General features: G+C 40.3%; 1 long non-coding RNA gene across 1 annotated transcript; it reads left to right on the top strand.

The window, feature by feature from the left end:
* The first annotated feature begins 43 nt into the window (after positions 1-43).
* Positions 44-23,337, top strand: LOC118251643 (uncharacterized). The gene is made up of 6 exons (XR_004779891.2): positions 44-177; positions 557-687; positions 15,754-15,884; positions 16,469-16,515; positions 18,585-18,663; positions 22,023-23,337. It is a non-coding gene; the product is annotated as an uncharacterized LOC118251643 (long non-coding RNA).
* Positions 23,338-26,861: the final 3,524 nt, after the last annotated feature.

The following is a 26,861-nucleotide window of genomic DNA, read 5'->3' as shown; positions in this document are numbered from 1 at the left end:
CGGCTGAAAGCTGAAGTACTTGGTCGCCCATTTCCTCACACGCCGTGTGGGGAGCCCTGTGGCAGAGCCTGCGGCCTAAGGGCCTAGGGTGACTGGCTCCCTGACCAGAGGACAAGGATCAAGCGGCTCCCAGCATCGCTGGGCTCCCAAGAGTTTGGATGAGGGAGAAGTGACAAGGTCTGAGGTGGCATTATACCCATCATTGTACTAAATAGTTATTAGAACTCTTTCCCCTTAAGCCTTTTGGCCTTGCGTATAATTCTGTCATCGCCTTTTCAATACGGCAATTGTTCCACTCCTACCCCATTTACTGCACTCGTGCTCTCTCATCTGTGCATTTTCTGTTCTTAGTTTTCTGTGATTGTTGTCTCTTTTTAGCCTTGTCCTCTGCTATGTTTTTGAATCTTTCCATTATTTTTGACCCTGACGCCCACACTGTTTGATTTTGATACATTTCTCCCCCCCCAGTCAGCTACTGGGTCGTTCCCCTTTTCACACGTGGTTTGTACTCCCACTCACCTGCTCATTCAGCTGTTTTCCTTTCACACGTTTCTAGATGATGATGCCCAACTGTTGATTTTCCTCCCTGGCAGTCTCTGAACCCTGCACCTGTGAGGAAGAATCAGAAAAGCAACATTCTGAGCTGCATTGAGCCTAAGGGTCAGAGATCTGGATGGCCTTGATGGGGTTAGTTCATTAATGTTTCTGTCTCTCTCTGCAACACGTGTACAGTCACATATGTGTATCTGGATGTCTATACAGTAACAATAATATACCCTGAATTATATAGACTATGCTTTTAATGGAGAGATATACACAGGAGAAATCACAAGGACTTAGCTGACTAAACACAGAGGGTCTGTATAGTTGAAGGATTTCTGCAGAAGTATTAGTTGCAAAACAGAAGAAATGCTTGGAGATTAACTTTGAGCACCGAGACATGAATTGTAATGGGATAAATGGTGATGAAATGAAATACAGGACAAATGTGATTAGTGGAAGGCAAAAAATACAAATATCAATATAGAAAATGAAAGTGCTTAATGTTAACATTGGTATTGATACAAAGGGGAAAAGGATGAGCCTATGAAAAAGAAGTTACAGAGCTTTTGGAAAAAACAATCAGACAAGAATTCAGTCCATTACAGACTTTTTTTTTTGGGGGGGGGGGTGCTCAGTAAGAATAGCAAGACGTTAATGGTTGGTGGCCTTTGAAAAACAACATACAGAATTTAACTCTAATGGTTAAGCTTTTGATTTGGAGAAACAAGGAAGAGAGAGGTCAATAGAAGAAACTGGACCTGCACAAAGGGAAAGACAGATTTTGTTAAGTAATAAATTGTCAATTCCAAGATAGATTAAAGCATCATAACCAAAATGAGGTTTTGGGGGACTTTAAGAGAAACAGAGGAGCTAGAGAATGCCAACAAGGTGAAAACTATAATGCCAATGTGAAAGCTATAAGGATGAACGTGCTCTTTCCAAACAGCGACAATTTTTTTTTTTCAAAAGAAAAGTATTTTTTCTTTTTGCAGACAAGTATTTTGGTAATATACTTAACTGTTTTTGAAATTTTCATCCAATATAGCTGTATAAGATCATGACATTAAAAATGCCATAAATATTAGCTAGAGGATCTCTGCTAGTTAGGTATGCAGGCAACAAGATCACTGGTTGAGATTAGAGAGATTAGAGCCATGGGTTTTTTAGCCAGCTTTTAGCTAACTTGATAAACAAAAGTGGGGTAATTTATTATATCATAAATGATTAAATATGTTAACAAACACAGCAACACAGTTCTTTTTGTGTAGAGCCCTCTGGGAATGATAACATACATACGTATTAGGATTGCAGATTTGCACATTTCTCTATGATCCACAACATGATTTATTTTATTGAAATATTTAAATCCAGTTGTACTGGATTTAAAATTCAACTACCTATATTTAAAATAATATGAAAAGATGAGTATGTTTAGATAAGTATTTCTTGGTGAACTTCAAAGTATTTCTCCAGAGATGTAGAAAACAGAAATAAGAGATTGTTATATTCTTGATCCCTTACTCCATTAAGGGTTTATCACTTTTATGTTGACTTGATGTGACCTTAACAGTTGTGGTTAATTCTATAATACTTAGTTGGTAACTGGGTAGAGAATAGGCTTATATTACAGGGGACAACCAATAGCGAGATACTTACAGAGCTAGGAGAATTTATTTCATTTATCTGAAAAAAGCACTTGAAAGCAAAGCATTGGTATGGCCTGAGATTTATCTGACATTATTTGTTAGCAGATTCCCAGTTTCCCTTTAATCATTTCTAAAACATTAACCTAAAAATTGTGATTATAATACCACGTTTTTGTCATTTTGAAACAGAGTACAGATTTCAAATGGATCAATATTTGTGATCATTTTGAGCAATAGTTGAGATCTATTGCTAGTATCCCTCCATGATTAGTGGTTGTAAATCTTCGTTCTTCTGTAGCTTCCAAGTATTGCATTATTTTTTATTTTATAAGGTTTCTTCAGGATGATGTTGTTCTCGTAATCAAATGGCTCTAACAAAAATGCACACATTCCAAGTTAAGTGGTTCACTGCATTGCCACTGTTGATCTTTCAGCAAAGGAGAAGGCAGATCATAGAACAAAAGAGCTCGATCAGTATAGCTGGTAGGAGTGGTTCGGGACAGAAGGGTATGTGTTGCTGATATGCTGTTAGAATAGTTTATTGCAGAAGACAGCTGAGGATCAATATACAGTGTTTGCTTTTGATTAGATCAAAGAACATGCATTATTTGTTACCTATGGCCCTCTTCTTCTGCAGGCACAAGTGTGGACTACTTTCCTTTTCAAAATAAAAATATAAAAACTTGAGATTTATGTATTAACCTGTTCTTTTTACAATTTTAGATATTTTCTTTTTTTTGTTCCTAGTATATTCTTATTGGCTTAGTGTCTTCAACATTCATTATATAGAATTTTCCATGCCTGTCATAAAAGTTGTGACATTTAGTAGAGACTTGAATACCATCCATAGCTAACATTGTAGGAAAGCACAGGATTTCCATGCGTGTGCACATTACTTGTCAGAAACAGAGGAACAACAGTGTTTTAGGAGAAGATGTTCCTCCATAAAAATCATTGCAAATGCATCAGGCCAAAGAGACAGCAACTGATACTATTGCTGAAGTTGTGTTTTGTTTATTTTTAGGCCTGTGCTAAACAAATAGATAGCCTAAATAGCATCATCTATATGCAAAAGGCTTAGCATTTTTAGATCAACAATCATGTTAAGGGTTGTATATTGTCCTTGGTAATGTGGTAGAACTAAATTCAATTAAACTCACATATATGAGAGAGGCCTGTAATAAAATATTACCTGATTACAACTCTAGAAGGAAATGGCTTTTGCAGGACTTACTGCAGCCTGCTGTACCCTCCATACTAGGAAAGAGGGATGCTTTACAGAGGCAAACTGTGTCATTCTTACGTGTACGCAAGTTTCTTTGACCAGTACAGTCTGTACTGCTTAGATTACCCAGCTCTGGGTTGAGCAGTCATGAATAGACTGTTTACTGCGCTATGTTTACATTCTCAGTTCTGAATACTGGTACTTTTCTCAGTCAACACCCACGTTTTTAGGCAAGTGAATCCAAAGCAATCCAATCCACTCTCAAAGGAGGTCTGTGTTACTGGGGCTGCCTCTGTTGCAGCAGCGTGCCACACAACGCTGCCATATCTCGTGGTCCACGTGACATAAGCTGTCGTTCACACCATGCCTCTTATCTGCTCGCTTCACAAGCAGGGCAGGCACAGGGAGCCTCACACAGAACAAAAACCACAGCCTGTGCAGGCTGAACCAAGTAACGAGGAAGTAAACTAGAGACAGGCTGACTGTAGCACATGCAGACAGGCAAGGAATGTAAAGCTAACAGGCAGTGTTTGTCTATTTATCTATCTATCTATCCATCTATCTATCCATCCTAAATGTACCACAGAGGATGTCAAACTTGCATCCAAGCACATCATTGTAATGTAAGACACTGCAACACTTGCACCCACCCACTTCACGCTCGAATAGTTTCCCTACCTTAAATTTTTGTTTCATTTTTCTAGTTCCAATTTCCTGGAGGGGCAAGGAGGAAGACCAGAATTTTGGAATGAATTGTATGTGAAATTTCATATTTAGCAGTTTTCTGAAAAGTCAGGGGGGTTGGCTGCACAGACGCATCTTATTTTTTACTTTAAAAGATAGAATTGGTATTTCATACATACAGTGTGGAGTTCTTTAGGAGTAGTAACAGCCAATCTCACCCAAAAATCAGGCTAATTTTAATAAAATACATAATTTTGTGCAATTACAGAGAAAATAGTGCAAACTTGTTTACCAACGAGCATTTTCAAACATTAGTGGAGTGGTAGGATCTAGACAATGTTAAGCTATTTAATCAATAATCCAGACACTGAGGGAATTCCCAGACAGCTGTTGGATTTTTTTTCCCAAAATCAGTAACAATAATCCAGTGGTGTTTGAAATGGCATGATTGCATATTGTAATGTATAAAAATACATTTTCTATTGTAATGTAAAAAAATACATGCTGATATTTCCTCATGGCTCTCTAATTCCTCCATAAAGTATAAAGACCAAGTATTATTAATAGCCACGTATTTCTTATGGAAAAGCTGCTAGCTGCTTGGACATAGGAAGTCTGCCAAAAAATCTTTTGACTTTAACAACAAATATCCTAAAATGGTTTCCTGTCAGTATAGACTGTTATCACATGTTTTTTAGTGTAATGACACTGATGGATGTTAGTTGTTATGCATCAAGTTTGTGTGGCAGAAGCAGAGGAGGTGTGCGTGAACCGAGCACATGGATTTCGAGGGACAACAGGGCTGGGGGGATGGGCAAGCTGACCTAGTAAGTCTTTTCCATCTCCATGCCTCCAGTTCTGCTTTCATACAGGTTTTGGTTTGATGGAAATACTTGTCTTGTTTCCAGTAGCTGTGTAGACATATACAACACCTAGTTGCTAGACTATTCTAGATGATTATTATATAGCTGTAACTAGCTTGCTTAGGATATTCAGAATGCTGCTTACAAATACAAACATTTTTCTTTGTTCTTCTCTGCTTTGCTATCGGAGCTTACTTATTTCTGTGTCATCCTTTCTAACCTAATCCAAACAATAACCTTGGCTCAACAATTTAAACATATTGAATCCCCAAACAGAGTAGTTTTTCCTAGTAATACTCTGATTACAGCAGCTTTTATGTCTGAACAGGAAAGGACCTTAAACACTAAATCTCATCAGAACTGTAAAAAATAAGTGGTGAGCATCAGTCACATTTTCTTGAAATACCACAAGTCTTTCTTGAGGCCTAATCCTTTAATCTCTGGATTTTGGGCACTTCTGTGCTGATTACTAGGGATCAAAAGGTTTGGCAAATACTCTTCAGACCACTCTTCAAAGTGGCCACTGTAATGTTACCAGGTTATGACAAGTTTATGATTTTTTAGTTGTAGTAGTAGCTGGTGGATTATTTTTTTTTTTGGGGGGGGGGCAAAAACAAGCAAACCAAAACCAAGAAAAACAAGTTAATCAGTCTGCCTCAGTGAAAATTAATAATAATAAAAAAAAATGTGGTCCTCCAGTATGGTGGTTCAGAAGATTCCAGAAGACAGTAACATCAAAGTAAGAGAACTGTCTTTCACTGATGATGGAAATTCCTCCTACTGTGTAAGACATCACATTTTCTAGTTGACGGTACCTCTAAAGAGCTGCTGGGATGTATACAAACACTGTTTTCCTAGCTTGTTCCCAAAGCAACAATTCATTTTACTTAAATTAAAAATCTTATACTATTTCCTATCTGAAGTACGGTCATGTGTGAAGTTGCATTTAAAAAAACAGTGTTTTGCAACCTTAGACCGCAATCAGTCCCTTAGACCTGTCCCTTAGATAATTTTGTCAAATGTTCTTCGATCTCCTCTGGAAAGTACACTTTTTTTTTTCTCTCCAAATCAGGTTATTTCTTCATCCTATTTCAAACAAAGGCTACATAAGTTGAAATAAATCAATGATTCATTCTTCCCAAATTTAATTTGCATTATAGAAGACCGGAAGTAATATAGGGCTAAATATTTTTCCAAATATTTCTTACTTAATCATTGGAACTAAGACGGCCAGTTTATATGTTAGTTTCTCTGTCTAAAGAACACAATTCCATCTCCCTTAATTTTAAGGGAGGCAACAAGCTGCTATGAAGCAGAAATCACCTTTCAAAAGAATGGCATGCTACTGACATGGTAAACTTTGAAAAAGAAACAATCTTGTCACCCAATGCAGAGCCCTGCAGTTACTACAGGAGCAAATGCAAATCTGGCCATGCTGTTCCTGTTGATCCCATTCGTCATTATTAACCTGCATTTATTGTTACTGTTCATGCTGTTGTCAGTGAGAAATATAATCATATATTTAGTACCAACAACCACATAATCTGAAAGAGCCAAATACTCTTCTGTTCTTTTAATGCGTATTTTATTTGCATAGGTGTGTTGTGACTTGTATCCAATTCTTTTCCACTTGGAAGAGTATGTTCTGCACATGCTATGCAGCATAAAAATCATTTAGAAAACATATTTTTGTATTGTTGCTTTTATGGGACTTGCCACATTGTATATTTGAGTGTGCATATCAAGGATGAATGCAGATGAAGTCTCAAAATCGCTATGCTGTGTTGACAACAGCAAAACAGGTCTGGCTTTTACTACTAACTTGCATATTTTTAACTTTTTATTCAGTGCAGAGTAAGATGTAATCTAAAATATTTGGTGACTATAGTGTGCCATCACCGAGCAAATTAGTATTATCTAACAAGTACAAACAAGTTCTAACTTTTTAAATGTGTCAGTGTTAGCATTCACAAATAATATATTCTCAGTGTAGCCTTAAACTAGAATAACACGTTTTGGTATTTGCTCATTCTACATTGCTTGATAAAAGAAATGCTAATTCAGTCTACATTGTCAGTTCAGCCCTTGGCTCCTCTGTTAATTCCCTCTCTGTGATAGAAAACCCGTAGCAGTGTAATAAAATGAAGTAAAAGTCCACCTACATGCTCCTGTGTAAAACTGCCAGTATGAATGCATGTGACTCATTAGTGCATTAAACTGCTTTGGGAAATTATTTCAGCTTAGGTGAGGCACAAACGTTTTCACTAACTCTAGTAATATATGTATAGTTCAGTATGGGGCAGAGGGAGAATATTAGTTTGTTATTTTTTTACCTGTTTTCGTAAACAAATGCCAACAGTGATTGTTATTATTTGCAGAGCCAGCAAAAATTCATGTGATTTTTTTTCTTCTTCTGCCACACAAAAAAGAGATGTTATTTTAACAACACAGTGTTTGATAGCTTTTAAAAATACATGGCCTAATTTTTAGGCATGCTGAGCACCCCAACTGCAATTGAAGTCAGCTCTAGCTGAAGATGCCCCACAGCACTCTGAGGCAGTCCCTCAGATTTGAGATCCAAGTACAACATTAATGAACGTCTCTGATGTGAGGGTGGCTACCAGGAAAAGCACAAGGGGGGTTGTTTTCAGTTCATGGACTAAACTTCGGCTGAATCTTTTGAGAAATACATACATTGAGCACGTCCAAAAGCTTTGTCAAGGTATCATCACAGCAATCTAACTTAGCAGTAATTTGTAAGTTAGCTTAAACTAAATCAGGACTTCACTAATGGGAATTGCTTTGTGAGAGGAAATGCATAGATCAAGATCTGGACATCTACTGTGGGACAGTAAGGCACAGCTAAGCATCTGTCTTTCAAAGAAACTACCTTGCCATGGCAGAAATAACCTTGGACTGAATACTGAACTGAATTTGCAGGCTAGGACCATTTGGCAGTGATTTAAAGGTTTCTGTTGTATAGTCACAACTTTTTTTTTCCTTAGAGAAGCTACGATTTTCCCAGGATTCATGCTTCAGCAGGCAACAGCAGATAACTGGGAAGGCCTCCCAGAAAAATAAATGACACAAAAAATTTCAAATCCCTGACAAAAACAAATACATAAATACAGACTTTCCTAGATGTAAATGCAACAAAGTGGAAAAATGTCCTTGCTTCAGTCTCATCACTCCTTACAGTCCTCTTTTGAAAGCAAAGTTGGATCCCTACTTTCATTTAGGTATTGTACATGCATTGAGTGCCACAGGACAGATGTACAAGCAGTATAGTGGCAAGTGAAAGGCTGTACATTCCTTTAAAATTTATTGTCAAATAACTTATTAGCATTATTAAATGAACTGCTGTGTTCAAATGCTCTGAACTTTTGGTTAACAGAGTGGGAGAGAAGAAAAACTGGCTAACGTTAATTTTGAATGAATCAGCTTTTATGCCTTTGGCTGTGCCGAGTAAAAAGAGCGCTCCAAAGGCATTTAAGTTCAAAGACTGCATTGTGGGTTCTTTTCCCTAAAACCTGATCAAAAGAAAAAGATCCATTGGAACAGCTATTTTGTTTACTTAGATTTAAACAATCTTCTCCAGTGTTTGCAACTCAGATTTTGCAAGATCATGCCACTGCATAAGGAACAGAAAGGGGAATGTAGAGATGAAAGCGATTGTTATCAAAGAAGTTGAATCCTCACTGTAAACATATAGCTTGAATAGTGAAAATATTCATTGTAAAATTATTTCTGGTTTCAATAAATTAAACAATTCACACTTAAACATTATGTGTAAAGTTAAATTTAATCCATTTTAAATGATACGAATCAGCATATTAAGCATCTGTGGTTATAACCGCGTAGTGCTTCCTTTCACTTACATTGAGTCTTAAAATGTATTTAAATAGAATTAAAAGTTAAAATAATAAAATTCTATTCTGAGATGGACATAAGCTTTTGTCATACCTCCCGAATGGTGACTTCACTTCTGTGAAGATCACTTGCCTGTCATTTCTTAAACAGAACTAACAGCTGTATTGTAAATTGTAGTTTTAGAGCAAAAAGAAAGTCCAAAGTTGCACTAAGCCAAAATAACTGATACAGTGCAACATGAAAACTTTCTGTATTCATTGTGAAAATACTGTTTGTAGAGGAGGCCATTATCACTGGTGTGAGCTTTAATGTATTCAGTCACAAATATATTTGAGATTCCTCACTTAGGGACTCTCTCATTAAAAGTAATGTGTCACGCTGGTCATGTAAAGTTGCTGAAGTCTCTTTATTAATCTTTCAAACCTCAGAAGAGGACTTTATAGTTTAAATTTGAAATCTTATTAAGAAGATACTGAATACAGTAAAATCATCTTAATAGTTTTTAATAAACTAACTCTTGTCAGAGGATTTGAGCAACCCCTCAAATAACCAGGGGTTTGCTCTCATACAGCATTGCATGTGAAAGAGAAAAAAAGCAGCTAATGACAATGAAAAATAAGTTATTTTTTCCTTTATCTTTGAAGTCAGTACAGCATGAACAACAATCATGGGTCCTTTCCCTGTGTTGCTCTGGCACCATGACTAAGTGCTGGCGTGTGTTAGAGAAACCACCTCCACAAAGGTTGTGGTTTATTTTCCATGCAGCTTTTCCAACTGTGTTGACATTAGCAGTAAAGCTGCAAATGATGTTATTCCATGCCATGTACAGCTGTGTTCCTTATGCAGTCAGCGGTCCAATAGGAAATGAACATAAGCTGCCCCTTTCCTGGGTCATGTTGAACAACCATTAGATAACTGCTGGCCTCTTGTGTCTGAGCATTGAGCATTTTATGGAGGAGTGTCCAGGTTTGTGCCCGTGGAGTTCTACAAAGCTACCTGTGTGACAATGATGGTTGTTGCTCTGATAGAGCTACAGGAAGCTCTGCTCACGTAACAACTGAAAACATATTCTTCCCTACCTGTCTACCATTTTTGTAGATCTCCTCTGAAAAGATTTGAGTTTTGTTGGAGATTTATGTCAAACTGGAATACTTTTTCAGGAAAGTGGTTAAGCTCATATATAGTGTTAAGCATGTGAGCTGTTATCTAACTGCAGTACTGAATCAGATTTCTAAATTTGTTTCATCTCCTTTTGAATGGAAATTGATCCGTCTTCTGAAATATTGCTAATGCTAACAAAAACATATCTTTGTTTCCAGAAAGACATGCTAGTTGTGTTAATATTTGCCTTTAAAGTTTGGTTTATCCAACCAAACTTTGGGGAATAGTTTAAATTATGTCTGGATTACAGTAGAACAAATTTCATAATGAATATATAAGAAATGGGAGAAGCATATCTAGCATTCCTGCAAGTAATATGAAGTGCCCTATTTTATTGTTTGATCTATGGCTATGCAGTGGTGTTTGAGATTAATAAATTTACTTCATTCACTTCAGATCTTTTCCTAATGTTTTAATCCCACGAAGTATTTATTCTTTAGATTAGTAATATAGTATGAAACCCCAATGTCTCTTTCCAAATTCTTTTAGAATTTAATTTTATACATGAGCTTAGCTCATTGTTTAAGAGCTCACGTAAGCCCTTTGCAACCTGTACTCTTACATTTGCTGCACCTATTTTTCACGTTTTTCTATCCTGTATGTTATCTTTATGGCAGAGACCATTATGCAGAGACCACCTTTGGTACTGATCCTGTGTAGACTGGAGTCTTTGCAATGTGTTTTGCAGGAGTTGTAAACACAGAGTAGACCTAAGCTCATTACCTCCGCTTTCCACTCTTGCAGTGATACTTGTGGCTAGGTGGCTTTAACCTTAATCTGAAAATATCTCGGTGTTACTGCTGCTGGTTCAGCTCCCTGAGACCACTACTCTGGAGACAGTTCATGTAAAAGCTTTTGTGTTATAGGTCAGCTAGTACCCAGACATTCATCACAAAAGCAGGTAGAGTAGTGGGAGAAATTGTAAGAAATGACTCCTTTGGTTGAGGGAGAGCAGCTGAAGAACAGAACCCACATTTCCTTGTCAAACACCAAAGAAGGCTAACAATGCAAATCTGTTACCACATAAGCACAGTTTGAGAATAACAGCTATCATGCCCAAATGTCAATGGCATATATTCAGGATAGCCTCTGCTCAGTAGAAATGCAACATTTTGGTGCTCTTTCTAAATTTGATATCTGCTGAAAGTGTTGGATCTTAAAAGCTGGATGTGGCTGAACTCTCTGGCTAAGGCCTATTCTTTTATTTGTTTGTACTTTGACCGAAGGATTACACTGACAGTTTCCCAGGATCCAGAATTGCATTTAATCTGTTTACAGAGCTACATACCTTATTTGAATGTGAAAGAAGGAAATGAAAGTGACTATTTCTATATCATCTGATATCTGTTCACAGGGAGCAGAAATTACTGTCTAGCCTTCTTCCCCAGGAAAGCCTACCCGACTGTGCCGTGTAACTGAGTGGTGCTTGAACATGCAGTATAGCCACACAAAATACCAAAAAAAGCACTAGCGAGCAGTAAAAGGACTAATGCACACAAGTAGAGTTACAGGAATTAGAATAATCCCTGCATGACCATAACTGAAGGTAATTTCACTTGCAGTTGTCAAACTGAGCTAAACTGGCAACCAAAGGAATGTGTATTTGTAATCCCTAGCAGTGCACTTGCAGTAAAAGAGAGACTCAGGCATGGCACACTCAGACAATATCACCTCTTTCAAATTCACTCAGGCTGTGCAGTACCCTGCGCTTTTTCTCTTTGCTTTTTTTTGGTCACAGCTCACACATCTGTGAGTCATTCAAGGGGAAATTTTGAGAGATGCTATGTGTCAGGTCAATCCAGGTTCATTCACTGTACGTCCTTAGAAAGCCAGAAATTCTGGTGTGTAAACAACGGGGGAGGGGAAGGGAAGGTTTAACAAGAGAGCCAGAGTTGATCTTTTCTCTAAATATTGCGTATAAATTGGTTTTCTGATTATGCACTAAACTACAGTTGTATTTTCTTTAATTCAGTTATACAAATACAGAAGTCAATTAATATTCCTGCACTGTGTGTGTTATGAAGGATGCACAGAGAAAACCTTTGTTATTTTTCTGCTGCTAAAGGAGCTGTTCAAGTTAAACCATATTCCTCTACGCAGCAACAGCAAAGTAAATGACAGCATTAATTCAATCCAGAATGCTTGATAAATTGAGAGGGGTTGTTTACCTAGTGTATTAAAAAGTCTCTTGGGATGGATTTTATTGTGATTTGCATAGTCATCCATCTTCCTATACTGTCTGTGCTCATGTTTGTGAGTAAAACATATACAGTAATTTAGCATTCAGATAATCCCACAGCTATAATCCAGACAGAGTTAGCTCAAATTTTTCCAGGATTTCTATTATCTAGATTTAGCAGCGTGGTGTTGACTAGATATTTTAAATTGCTGCAAATGCTTTTTTATGCAATAAACAACATATTTTGATGATCTCATAATTGAATCTGTGGATTCTTCCTGGCATTAACCACATAAAAAAAAGTATCTTTGTGAGGACAGTGATTGCACAGCTGGAGCATGGTTTTAATGGATTCCAGCTATTTGACTACATACCATATAAGATCATACAATGTTTATGCGAAAATCAATGTAAAATGTACCTTCCCTGTAGTAGCACGGATAATCTGAAGAATGTTCATCTCCACAGATCATCTATTTGAAAATGAACTCAACTGTTTCAATTTTAATGATGTTTTGCTACACTATATTTTACAATATAATAATATAGAGCCTGGCTCTTTCAATAAACAGGTTGGAGAGCTTTTATTGTTTTCAGTTTCCTCAGACAGAACTTCTACTTTTTCTCATTCAGCAGTTTCTAGGAAAAGAGGGAGTCCAGGAGGAGGGAAAGCATCATTATCTGAATGAAATAAGGGTATATTGAAGTCCAAATGCACTTGATACCTTTCGCAGTAGACCACCCTTTGTAGTAGGTTCCTCTGATTAATTGCAAATGTATTCAAAGGAGCAGAGCAGACATTGTTGAGAGAGTCCAAATATGCTTGTACCAAAAATGCCATACCTCCCACACTTGCTAGCATTGGTGGAGCTGCAGGAGTAAGAATGCTTACTTATGTGGGAGATTTTTAGGAGGGAAGTGTACTGTGGAGAAAATTTTAACGCTGCTGTTTTTACCAGAGTAGAGCATCTGAATTGAGGCAAACGGCAGGACAGGGCAATGCATGCAGTATGCTCTGCCTAGCAATTCTGTTGTAAATGTAAAAAGCACATTATTAACTCTGAGGACAGATCTTTAGGGAAGCAGCTTATGTGCACCTGGCAATACTTTGATGTTAAGATTGTCCATAAGTGTCTAAGAAATTCAAAAAAAGCAAACTATATCGAACCACTTGTGAGATTTGGGATGCCCTGAGTCATATTATTGCTCCCCAGACTGGAGGATTCAGATGCTAGTTCACTGGGTGAATTCAGGTATGCTCCTCCTGAAACCATTGTGCTGTGTTTCATGTACCTTCTCTGACCATACAATATTGCCAGCCCTAAAAACTTTAAAAATCTTAAAAGAGGTTTTAAATGTGAAAAGAGAGAGAGGATGCTCATGTAATCACTTGCTATAAATCTGTTGAAGATACAATACTTTGCTTAGTCCCCAAACTGCAGGTTTGCCAAAACTATGCAAAAAAAAAAAAAAAAAGAGAGAAATACACTGCATATATGTAGCAATACTTTTGGTTTCGTACTTGCTGTGAGTTATTCTTTGCTGTAAATACTATAGTAATTGGGTTTCAGATGCAGCAGTGCTTACGTACTTGCAACGAAAAAGAAACTAACAGACCATTCACTTGCCTCACCCATCTGCTGCCCCTGGTAAAGCAGTGGGACTTCTCCTGTTGCGCTAAAGAGAAAGCCCCGACTTCTGGTGAGAGAAATATTTATGCTCAAATATCTATCGATATCTAAGTTGCATCCCCAGTAAGTCAGAACTATGAAGTTGTAAAGCCAGTAAGATGGAAAAGCAACCCGATAGCTCTTAAACTGTTCTTTCTTCCTGACAGTGCCTGGGACACCAGTTGTTGCCCCCGTTTGAAACAGTGGTTGGGAGTTTTCAAGCCCCAATTCTTTCCTTAAAATAATTTCCTTAGACCCCTAAAAAGTGGTGTCAAAACCATAGATGAGCAGATTTTAAAATAGCTCTGATATTCTTATGTCATAACTGCATCTGTATTTGAACAGAAATTCAAAACGATCTTAAATTTTACAATCAGAGTCCAAGGAAGTTGCAGATGTACCCACAGGCCTTCTCGTTGCTACACATAGGGTGTTTTTTTCTACCCTGTTATATCCTGATCCCTCTTTCAGCAATTATTTTGAACCATGCTAAGGACACTTTTTCTTACTCCATTTAGATTCTCACTTGCTAATGCAAATGCATCTTAAAATATCTTCCCAAGTTATTAGATCCAGAGCTTGATGAGGCATACTGGACTAAGTTGAAGCATCGGACTAGCAAAGAAAGACCAAGACATGAAAGAACATCATGTAAATATTGACATATTGTTTTTATGACTAACCTATGATTATTCTTTAACTTGCCTATGCTTTCAGAATTAAAAGGAGGAAATTTATATAGCAGAGTAATGTTCTTCTACAAAAAGTGACCATATACTATGATTATAGAACTTTCTATTCAAGCAATCCTTCAAAATTAAAAAAAAAATAGTAAAGTTTAGAACAAAAAAAATGAAAATATCTTACAGTGGGGTGGGTCTGGTATGTTTAAATGTCACATCACTGTTTTCTGTGTCTGCATATGTCATTTGAGATTAAATACATTGTGAATAAAATTTAAAACATCGTATTTTCTATCTACCAGGCCTTTGTGCAGTATATTGTTTCCTTTTTAACAGTTAGATTACTAGTAATGAAGCTCTGTATCTCTGCTTTGATGGTGTTTGTCCTCAGAGATGGTTGTGCCGCTATATCATATGCTATAAGCTGCAGCAGTACAAATAGGGCAGAATTTGGGCCTGTAACATCTAGTTAATTGCTCTGCATGCCTTTAGCTGAACTGATACCATTCTGCCCCCTCCCCTACCTCAGTGCCAGAAGAATAAGGCAACTCAAAGTCAAACTAGTCAGTTGCTGTAATTCTGGAAAGATTTTCTGTGCAAGAAGTTGCCAACTGCACAATCATCCTTTTTCTCTTCAAGTTGCAAACAGCCAGAAGGTACCAAGCCCCTCTCTCTGCATTGCAGAGTGAGGAATCTCAAACATCACTTTGGTAGCTGTGCCCTGCTGTTTTAACCCATTGAGGTATTTTCTAAAGATGCTCTTATTTCCATGTGCTTGGCTGGTGTTATGGTGACCATGAGTGCATAGATCAAGTTACTGGTATGGGAGCAGCCTTGCCAGGAAGCCAGAGGGTATATTCAGTGCAAACTGTTTTTAGAAGCCTAAATAGGCACAGCTCTAAGTTGGGTGCCTGCTATGTTAATAAAAGGACTAGACATTATTTCTGGCCAACCTACCTGCTGAATGTGGATAAAACACAGCCTGTATGTGAGAAAAGGATTGGTCCTGGGTTGATATCACATTTAGCTATCTGGCCCTTACAGGACTGTGTAAATGGCAGTATCTTAAACTTGGCTTAAACAGTTGGATTCCTCAGCTTGAGTTCTGCCAGAATTCAGGGAGAGGACTTTGTTAAAACCTGAAAGGAGAAGTAAACAAACCTCAACCAAACAAAACTGCCTAACATGGGAAATTTTAATTAACAGAATGTGATCAACTCATTCTACAGGTTAAAGTGAAAATGAAGAGCAGAGGGAAAGCTGCCCCGAATCCCTCTCTTCCTGATGTGGAAAGAGATCTCTATTCCTTACTTCCTGAAGGAAAGAAAATGATCTGCTGCAGGAAAATCAAGTTAGCAAGGTGACCTACTGATTTATTCATTTTCTTCTTCTTATAGTGGTAATAAAACACCCAGATCTGAAATGCACTGGTTTGTAAACTGAGCTGCTCCTGTAGAGCTTATTCAGATTAAAACTGTTGAAAATCTCTGAGTGCTATCCCAAAGAGTAAAATCCATGATTTTATCCATTTTAATCCCCACACTTTGCTCCTATGCTCAAATTATATTAGTTGTAAACTGGGAGCTTTTATCTGAATTTCTATAATTTCACACATAACGTTAATTAAAAAGCTATTTAAATATATCAGCCGTCTCTTGGGTTCACTTTAAAAATAACAGAGGACATGAAGTCCTCTCTCATATTGATGTTTATACTTTGGTCTGTTTTTCTTTTGAATTGTTAGAGAAATGTTAGAAGCCTGAGAGTATGAGAACGGCTGTTTTTTGGCTGTATGTGGTATTGATTTGTAAGAGCAGTGACATTGTAACTGTTAAACTAATTAGAAGTTTTGGCAGTAAACTGTTAAGACATTGATAAAGCATCTTGATAAAGGATGCAATTCTTCTCCTATCTAAACTGATTTGCTATTGATTTTTTTGCTAGGGTGAGGATCCAACCCAAACAGATTGGTTACGACCGCAAAGATTGTTGTGAGTACTGAGAAGTCTGTAACCACCACTGCTGACTCATTCACTGCCACACTCATCTGACATGGGAGCCCATCCCTCCCGTCCCACCCCCATTCACAAGTTATCTGCTCATGGACTGGGTTCCCTCAAAAGCTATCTGGCTTCATCCCCATCTCAGTGGTACCTTTCTGATAGCTTGATTTTGACTCTGAGCTAAACCCATTGCCTAGGTAGGATAAGTGTGAGTTCAGCCAGATGAATTATGAGCAACATTTTCTTTTCAATTTTCTTGTCTCCAATCCCACAGAAGATTGTTTTAGTCCAACAGAATAAGATCCTGTCCTTCAGGTAGATGAACCAGTCATTTTACATCAGCATGCAGTGTAATTATCCTATATGTTCCCTATAACAGGTATTCTACTCAGAGGTTTTTTCCACCTGAAATGTGGATGTGTTGCTGACTTCAGGATCCCATAGTGTGAACTTTCTACAAAAGCAGGCATTAAGAATCTGGACCTCTGTATAATGTCATAAACAGAATTAAACAGTCTCTCATTTCTTACATTTCACCCTGATAAGAAAAAATAATGTGCATGCTCCATTGAGGTCTATGCTGGTGAGGAGAACTCCCTGTGAAGTTTATCAACACATTCAATCCAAGTAGATAACATGACTATTTTTTTCCAACTTGAATCAGATTATTAGTCCCCAAGTCCTCACTGAGTAATACTGCAGTCACATATTTATGCTGAGGAAGACTTTTCAGTGGGATTATTTGCAAATTAAGACTTTGTCAGCTATTAGAAATGGGATCATTGCAGAGTTACTAACATTTTGCTGCTACTTATCACAGGCAGCACAAATCTGCCTAGCATCTCTGCTAATTATTTAGATTGTAGCAGACAGAAAGTTAATAGAATTACTATTGGAAGAATTTGTCGTCTATCATGTAGTGAAAGTGATTTTGATATATGAGCAGTGTTGGAAGGAATCATCAGTGCGAAAACTCAAACCGGATCTGTGTGCACAATATTCTTGTCTTGCAGGAAGTAGTGGGAGTTCACATGTGAAAAAGAGCTGTTCACAAATCAGTATCCCTGGGAGCTCTCTGAATGACTCTTCCTGCACTTTGTGGTATTCTGCAAAGAGAAATATCCTCTTTCTTCTTCGTGTGCCTTTTTATGGCACAAACCATTCACACAAAGCCACATGTGTAGCAGTTCACACTGGTTCAACTGCAGAGGATGCAGATTAGTATCAGGTACAAAACAAAGGTTCTAGTCCATAGTGGTGACTACAACTACTATCCTTAAAGCAAAGGTATTCTCAAAACAGTCTTAATTATTAAGTGATAGGACATGAGGAAACGGTCTCAAGTTGTGCCAGGGGAGTTTTAGATCAGAAAGAATTCTTCACAGAGAGGGTGATCAAGCATTGGAACAGTCTGCCTAGGAAAGTGGTGAAATCCCCATCCTTGGAGATGTTTAAGAGGTGTGTGGACATGGCACTAAGTTGCATGGTTTAGCGCTGAGACTTAGTAGGTCAGGTTAATGGTTGGACTTAAAGATCTTGAAGGTCTTTTCCAACCTAAATGGTTCTATGATTCTATGATTAAAGTCTTTCCAAATTATAATGTGATGAATGCTTGGGGAGCTTTTGCTTTGCCTTTAATCACAGCTTAACTGGAATCATGAACAGTTTTCATAATGAAGTCCACAGCTTGCAAAAGATTTGTATACCAAGTGTATGTGTAGACCTTGTTGTTCCAGATAGTACTTCTTCCCTGAAGCATGCAGTGACAAGCTCTTCAGAATGTTTATTACTGTACAACACTGTGAGCCAACTAATGTTTATTCCTGGCTGTGCATTGGGTCAGTGCAGAGTTTCACCACAAGAAGGTACATTCTAGATGGATTGTGCCTGAAGGGCACTATCCCTTATGGATCAACCTAGTGGGTCGAAGAACCTCTATCTTAATAAGGATGCACTGAGCTCCCACCTCTGCCTCAGGGGAGAGTAGGTAGTGACAAGTCCTGTCTGTGTACTTCCCAAGCACAACCAGTCTTGATTTGTACTTGGTCTTTTTCCAGAGCTCTAGGATGGAGAAAATCCTACTCATGTCCTGTCTTACTCCATATGACTGCACTGAAGCCAACTTCAATTACTGCTGTGAGTATTATGTTGAGTAATTAAGTCTATGTAATGCCATTATATATGTGTGCATTGTACCTATGTTCTCAGAGCAAAGGTGCATCCATAAATATAGGTACCAGACTGCTACATACGTAGAAGACAAATGGTATTTATTCTACATTAATTAATATTGCATGCAGAATTTCCCACCTTTTTAAATATCTTGAATGCCCATTTTTAGAATCTAAATGTACACATACAGATTCTTATTGCTTTGACAACTGACCATTGTAATCTATCTTCTTTCAACATATGTAGCCGTAGTTTGTTCATTTAAGTACTATCTTGTGCATCTTCAATCTAAGTGCCATTATTGTATTTCTGTTTCTACTTAAATAAAAATAATCAATTGATTTAATCAATTTCAAGATGGAAAGCAAGTAGTGGCACTCCCAGGACTCCAGGGAGTTAATAGGTCAAGTTTGACAGGAGTGAGGTGTGTGGGTGTTGGCTTCATTGGTCATCGCCTTCATTTATAGTTTGTTTTTTCTTAGCTGCTTGTTTCAGATTAACATTACACATTAAGGATAAAATGTGGCCACCACTGGGATTTTACTATTCCGAGTAACTTGTTCAGAAATGTGGCTTGAGATACACAGTCTTTGCCATTGTATTCTTCCGCTTGAACATTTCTGCCTTAAAACTACAGTCATACATAGACATAGCTAAAAACAAAAATGCAATGGCACTATCATGGATATTAAACCCTGTTGCTTTAAGGGGCACCCTCAACAAAACTAGGCCAAAAACTTGACCTATTTTAAAATACATGGCAATCTGTTCTTTTAAAAAATCATTCACACTTCATTGAGTCCTTCTCTCTCTCTTATGCCATGAAAAATACCATACAGTAGCAACATTCAGAACTCTTCTGTCTGTACAGTTTCCCAAACATGTATTGCAAGCTGAATTCTCCAGTTTGACAATTTAATTTTTCTCCATCACTGATCTTGAGAAAGAAACCATCTTAAATACTAGCAAATGCGCAAATTGAACTAATTAGCCGAGCAAAATGGCTACATCACTGCACTCTCTCCCTGTTGTTTACTGTGATGAACCCATTTGGCAACCAAGGTCTTAGGATCCATACAAGATTTTTGCTTCTAGGGGCTTCCATGTCTTGGATTTGAAAACTAGAAGCAGCAAGCCATATTTCTCAGTTATTTTGTAGTTTGAAATCTGGCTGTGAAACTATTTACTTTGTGTTGGACTCCTGCCAGAGGAGGCCTGGTTTTAGCAGATGGTCGTGGAGTGGATGCCAGACGTTTCCTGCTGCATCCTGACCAGGCACCGACAGCAACGCTCCTGGGCCCAGGCAGTGCTGCCTTCAGCAGCCACCGATGCTCAAGATACAGTGACTGCTGGCACAAATGCTGTGAAGAGTTGCATGATGCAGGCCTTTGGGCTAAAGGCTGTGTGGAGGAGAGGGTCCTGACAGCTTGGAGTGTGCGCACGAATAGACATGGTGCTTGGAGGTGGTGGAGTTGTGCGCCAGAAGACAAGCAGGAGGAGAGCTGAAGTTTTGACCAAAAAGAACCGAAGTGTTAAAAACAGATGGACATGAACCAGTAGTGATGAGATGTGAGTGCTTTGATCTTAGCGTTATCGTCGTGTTGGGAGCTTGAAGAAGAAAGATGAGACGAAGCATGAGGCTATGGCATCATATTGATGTGTGAGGTTATCTGTCTGCTCTGTGAGCACAATGTGCAGGTAGTATTTTCCTTTCCCTTCATTTCTGGGGAGCAACTTCTCTGAGAACAAAAATCTTGAATGTGTCCTCAGGCTGGTGTTTGATCTTTGAAGACACTTCCTGCTCACCAGATGGGGAATCAAAGGACAACTGCTGTAATCACAAGCACTTGGGTTTCGCTGGATCACTGTCTTGTCCATTTACATACAGGAGAAAATGCAAACAAATTTCTCAGGAGGCTGCAGGACTTGGAAATCCTCCAGAATTCCTTCAGGCAGCAATTAAGGACATCCATCGTTTATCTGGGAATGCAGCTCTTGGCCCAACATAACTGAAATTGATGGTTTCTTGGGCTAGGGCCTGTGCCACATGGCTCTGAGTCTGGGGATTTGGTGCTCTCCCATCCTCTCCTATCATGTCTGGAATTACTGTATTACCGTGTTATGCAGTGAGCTTCTCTGGGTCACGTTTCTGTACAGGTGGCCACCACTGCATACAGCAAGGCAATTCACAGGAGGTGCTGAGCCCCTGCAGACAGGGGCTGACCCAGTCCTTGCAGTCAAGCCATTTCAGGCAGGCAACGTTTACTTTTGAATCCTCCTGCCTTTCCAGATTACTACTGAATCTCAAGAGGAAAAGAATTAAAGACTGAAGTGTTGTTTGCTTTGTTGCATGAAACTTGCATGCATTTCTCTCTCCTTGTCTTTGATTTTGTTAGTCTCCCTAAAACTGAGCTTCTGGGTCAGCATGAAAGACAGCTGACAAGATCAGGCATTTGCATAGGGGTCTGACTAAAAATATTTTCACCCCTAACTTTTACCAGCAAGGTTATCAAATATTCAGCATCACCGAAAATGGAAAGATGTCATTGCAGAACCTGATTCAGTTAAGTATCAAACTCTGGTATTTCTGTCAGTGACAACCTTCCTTCCTACTTATCAGCCTTGCTGTATAGGACAGTCCAAATCATTACTTTCATGACCCGCTGTCCCTTTTTAAGTAGTTTTCTTAGGCTGCAGTAGTTAGTGCCTATTTCTTCTTTATTGATGTCTTGCAGCTTGAAGACAGCTATGTGACACATAGGAACACCATACTCATAACTTTCTCAAACTCAGCAGCTGATCCCATTTGAAATTACATTGAGACAAAGATTTGCCCCAGAAAACTTTACTTTACAGATGAGGCAGTCTATGGAAACAAAAAGTTTCAAACTGTCTGTGCCATTGAAGAACTTGGATGGACCTTGGGAATTTAATCAGGTTATCGTGACTTCCAGAATGTAAGTGATCTGTATAGTATCCCAGCAAGACACCACACTCCTTGTCTGACCTATCATGGCAAGCTATAGCCAGGCCTGTGTGAACCTAGACCCTCGCTGTCTTGTTTCTGATGATCATCTTCATCTGCATGGAGTAAGGGCTGCACACCCATTCCATTAACATCTTAAAATTGCCTTGCAGAGATATAAAAGACTAAATGGATGGCAAAGCAGAGAAGAAATGGAGCCAGTGAGGATGGTTTCCAAAACTGTTTCCGTAACTAGTCAACGTGGTAGCTAATACTCGTACTCTGATGGAGACGAATTCATGATCATGGGGCCTGCCTAATATTTCCCTACCTTTTTATGTTTCTCATTGTTTTCCAGGTTGCGATACTGCCCACTGCACAATACTTGCACACACGCTGTTCAGATGCTGCAAGAACCAGGAAAGTTTGGCAAACTCCTGGCCAAGCAGGCTATCCTTCAAATTAAAATAGCCCCTTTTTCACTGTGAGGTTTGAACACAGCCCAGTTTCTCCTGTCAGTTGATGTGACATGAGTTTGAAGATTTTCTAGGTAAATTAGATTTTTTAAAATAATTGAAAACATAAAAGCTAAAATACACATAAAAATTGATTAGGTGTACTATTAGTTATTGCACTCTCATTTTACTAGTGCTACACATGAATAGAGGTAAGAAAACAATCAGAACTGGGGGGAGATGTCTTGGGCGTAGCTCAGGAGATCTGGAGACAGACATCTTTAGGGAAGAAGAGTTGCAAAGAAGGCATCAAAATGGGGTTCAGTTGAACCAGTGTTTAAAGCTTTTAGAAAGTGCCTTTTTTTTTAGCAAGGTTTTAAAGTCAGTTATCCTCACAGAATTTGTTTTATGCTTGTCTTGAGGATGAAGATAGCAATATTTCATTATTTATCTGCCTCTTACCCTCAGTGTAGTCTCTGAATGTGCAGGCCTCTCCTTGGCCCTGCATTGGACACAAGATGGCAGATCTCTCTCTATTGACAGGAAACAGGGAAGAGCACTCACCCTCGGTACTGGCTGCTCAGAAAGGGCAGCAAGACATTACTCCTTGAAAGCATGAGACAGTACATTCCCCAACTGGCAGAGACAATAACAAAGAAGAAAAAAAATAAAAATTGTGGAAAATAGGTTAATATTTAGGAATAACTTTCCCTTGCAGAGAGGGCTTGTGTTAGATTTTAACTTCCAGAAATGGAAGAAAAACGAACACTGCTTTTGGAATTAACTTGGCAAAATAGTTAGTTCCTGCCTGTCACCCAGACCGCATGGTGGAGATTGCCTTCATGCAGACAGCGGGCTCACTCTTTCCCCAAAATGGCTCTTTCATTCTCTTTCATCCTCTAGTAAATATATCTGTCCAGCGCAACAGGCTTCCAGCACTTTTGAGTTAGAAAAGACAGGAATTTTAGCACTAATACAACAACATCACTTTCTAGATGAGCAAAAACTGTCTGCAGAAAGGGAATGTCTGGAAACAGAGGCACAAGACCAGAGAGCCCCTATCCTACCTTGTCTGAGTTCAGCTGCTGCACTGCTTGAAAGATATTTGGGAAATGGGAAAGTAAAAGTAAGATTCCAGTCCTGCAAATACTGTTCAGGTTTCTGACATGCTTAAACTTAACCACATGCCTTTGTTTACAATAAAGGGACCTAAAATTAACCTCTTTATGTTTATTATTATTATTATTATTTATTTTTATTTTTTATTGTACTGACCAGGAGCCTCAATCTACATGTCCAACAAAACTATTAAAAGCCAGTAAGTACAAGGATTGCAGTAGAGGGTTGAGTAGTGGTCCTAGGTGGATATTCCTGGAAGGTCTTCAGTGCTTTGTCAGCTCATCTGAGAACAGGTTAGTCTCTTAGCAGTTAAATAATCCTCTTCAGTGTCTTCAAGTTGTGTCAGCACAAGCTCCTCTTTGTTTAAACAATTATTCTGGATCTATTTCTTCTTTGTTTTAGTTGTATATTACCATGTAAACTGCATATAAGAAGCTGCCATTTTTCTTTCATGCATTTTGCAGAGGTACAAAGGCAGCTGGTTGTGTAGTAGTCAGCTAAACTGGCCTCAATTTATTGGCCTACCTAATACATAAAGGGAAGAAGCCCTCATTCAGTGTTAATACAGGTGTATAAAAAACCTGGGGCAAACCTTGTGCTGTATGGGAATGTGAGAAAAACACTGAAGTGGAGTTATTCCTAACATGAAAAAGGCTTTTGAAGAGCAGAGCACAGCCCTCTGTGCTGATGCTATTCTATTCTGTAACAGACCTCTCTGGATTTTGCCCTTTAAATCTTTAGCAGCAATAACTCCCATCAGCTGAATCAGTCATGGGGGAGGCTCCAAGCAGGCCAAACAACCTGAAAGATAGTTTATGCTCAGGTAGCACAGGGGGAAGTTTGGTGTGGCCATTTGCCACAGGCAGCTCTCTGGGGCACCTCTCCTATCCAGTGTGTGCTGTGCAGTCCCTCTGGTCATGCCACCAGCCACTGGCAACCTTGCTGGAGCTGGAGGATGCCCTGTTTCTTTCAAGATCTGGCTGAAAAAAACCTGTTAAATTATTCTTTACTGCTAGGTCTAAAAAGGAAGTCTCTTCTTTACACCCAATTTTATTTTGGGCCTCTGTGTGTTCCATCAGAACTACTCAAACCCAGCAAGCAACAGAAATGGACTTATACCTGAAAGGCTTCACACCAAAAAAACACAGGAAAATGTATTTAAAAAAAAAGGTGAACTGATGGTGAGATATGGGAGTACAGACATAGCTTTTGAAGCCTAGTGACCACTTCCACCACAAAAATGCAAGCTCGGAGTCTGGTCCACTTAATTATTTTTGGTGCCAATTTAATCACATTCTGCCCTAAAACACCAGGTGTGATTACAGGGTGTCAGTGGTGGTGTTGTGGTGCCAGTGTGTGTCCAGCACAGCAGATTTTACAGAGCAGATGTGACTAATTTCTTTTTTGGTCATCTGACGCCAATACAGCTATAAATAAGTATGACCACAATTTGACGTTGCTGGGAACTAAATTCTCAAGGAAATAAATAATAAATATGTCTTCCAACTGTTGGTTTAGACTGAAAGCAACACTGAAATTACATATATTTTTTCAATTTATTGTAATAGTCTATGGTCCTGCAAACATGATGCACATCTGTTGAACCTTATTCTGATGTGTAGGCCCATCAATTTCAATTAAGGGGAGATATGCATTTGCTTGAATCTTTTTAGGGCTGGGATCCAAGTAGGTTAAGCTCTGGCTCAGATTTCACAGGGTCAAACAAAAGATCTCAACAGAGGCAACCGGGACCCTGTTGATACAATTTGTATTAAGTGGAAACCAAACTAGAAAATATCACCGGGAACACCTTTGTTTTATTTTACCAGCTTACAAGTGTGTTGATGTAGTTTTCCTTGCAAAAAGCATAATAGGTAGGGATTTTGAATTGATTGCTTTTTTATTTACTTCCGATTACAATTTTTATCTTCTCTTCTTGGATGCCCTTCAGAAATTTCCCATTAAAGTTAAAAAAATTGCTTTTAGTAGGAGGGAGAAATAAGAGAATGTCGTTTTTGTAATTCTGATGAGAGGTTTTATGAGGAGAAGAAAATCACCATCATTGTCACAGCCATTAATGATCTTACTTTGGAGCAGTGGAAATGTAAGTGAAGATTTACTTTTTAAAACACTTGCTTTGGTTGGTGACATCGTCATTTTCAAATACTTATCTCCTAAATTTAACAATACCATGTCTCCATGTGCGTATCTACTTTATTAGTTGTGTTTAGGCCTGCATTTTCTGGGACCAGCGTAAACTAGGAAGTTGCTCGTTTATCCTTATGTGCAGTGTGTACAGGGTACGTAAGCACCCATCTCTCTGCCCTGGGCTGAGCACGATCACCCGTCCTGCAGTCCCTGGGGAAGGCGCTGCCCCATCTCCCTGTGCCTGGCACCACGGCTGGCGTTGAGCTGCACCGGCTGTGTGGCAGGGCTGGGGGCTCCCCCGGGCCCACCGCAGCAGGGGCTTGGTGGGCTGGGGATCCACTGCCCCCCGAGGCTGATTTATGGCTGTGGAGGCACAGGTTGTGCAGGAACAAGAGGAAAGGGGGAGGCACAGCTTGGGACTTTGGGGACTTTTTGGCACCGGTATAAATCAAACGGAAAGCTGTGAATTCCTGTCTGAATGCTACAGGAATTGGAGCGACTGGGAAAACAGGGGCAAGAGAGGGGCAGCGTGAGCCGCTCTCGGTGTTGACAGAGAGCGGGGGCACAGCTCCGCGGGGCTGCCGGCCCCCCACCCTCACCCCTCCCGGCCTTCCCGCCCCAGGGCAGGACGAGGCAGCCTGCCACCGCTCCATGGCGGTGACCAGCTTCCCCGGGGACGCGTGCGCGGCGAGCAATTTTATTTTTTCCACAAACGCTAGTTTCTAAGCGGCGTGTGCGACCAGCGCCAGCCTCGGGAGCTGCGGGAGGCTGCGAGGTGCCTGCAGCTGATGTAATGCTGCCGCGCCGCAGGAGGGGGCTTCACGTGTCCCCGCGCACCGCCCCGCGCCCAGCCCGGGCCAGCCCCGCGCCCCTCCGCGCCCGGCAGCCGCCTCGCTCCGCACCTCCGCGCTTTGTCACCGCCAGCCGCGGGCCGCCCCCCGAGGCCCGGCTCGCCCCCGGCCCCCGGCCACGGCCCCGGCCTCGGCCCCGGCCCCGGCCCCAGCCCCCTCCCCGGCAGCGGCCCGCCTGCTCGGGCAGCGCCGAGCCTGCGCACTGCGCGCCCGGCCGGGCACGGCGGCCGCGGGGCGAGGAGCGGCGGCGGCGGCGCGGGGCGGGCCGGGCCAGGTGCTGCGAGGCGGGGGAAGCGCCCGGGCACCCTGCGCGGAGCGGCGGCGACGGGAGGGCGGCGAGGAGCAGCAGCAGGAGGAGGAGGAGGCCGGGCCGCCATGCGCCGTGCCGCGGGCCGGGCTCGCCATCCTGCGGCGTAGCGGCGGGACGCGGCTCCGCTCCCCGCCCGTGATGTCCCCCGGGCAGCGGGGGAAGGCGACTCACGCGAGGGCTGCGGCAGAGGCCTAGTGCCTACAGCGGGCAGCGCCGCGCCGCCACCCCGTCCGCCCCCCGGCCCCCGCCGCCGCCTCGCCCCCATGGCGGAGGAGCAGCAGGCGGAGGGGCAGCCCCCGCGGCGGCCGGCCGGC

This window comes from Cygnus atratus, chromosome 11, assembly GCF_013377495.2.
Source record: "Cygnus atratus isolate AKBS03 ecotype Queensland, Australia chromosome 11, CAtr_DNAZoo_HiC_assembly, whole genome shotgun sequence".
Taxonomy (NCBI): Eukaryota; Metazoa; Chordata; class Aves; order Anseriformes; family Anatidae; genus Cygnus; species Cygnus atratus.
This window is presented reverse-complemented; position numbering and strand designations above follow the sequence as displayed.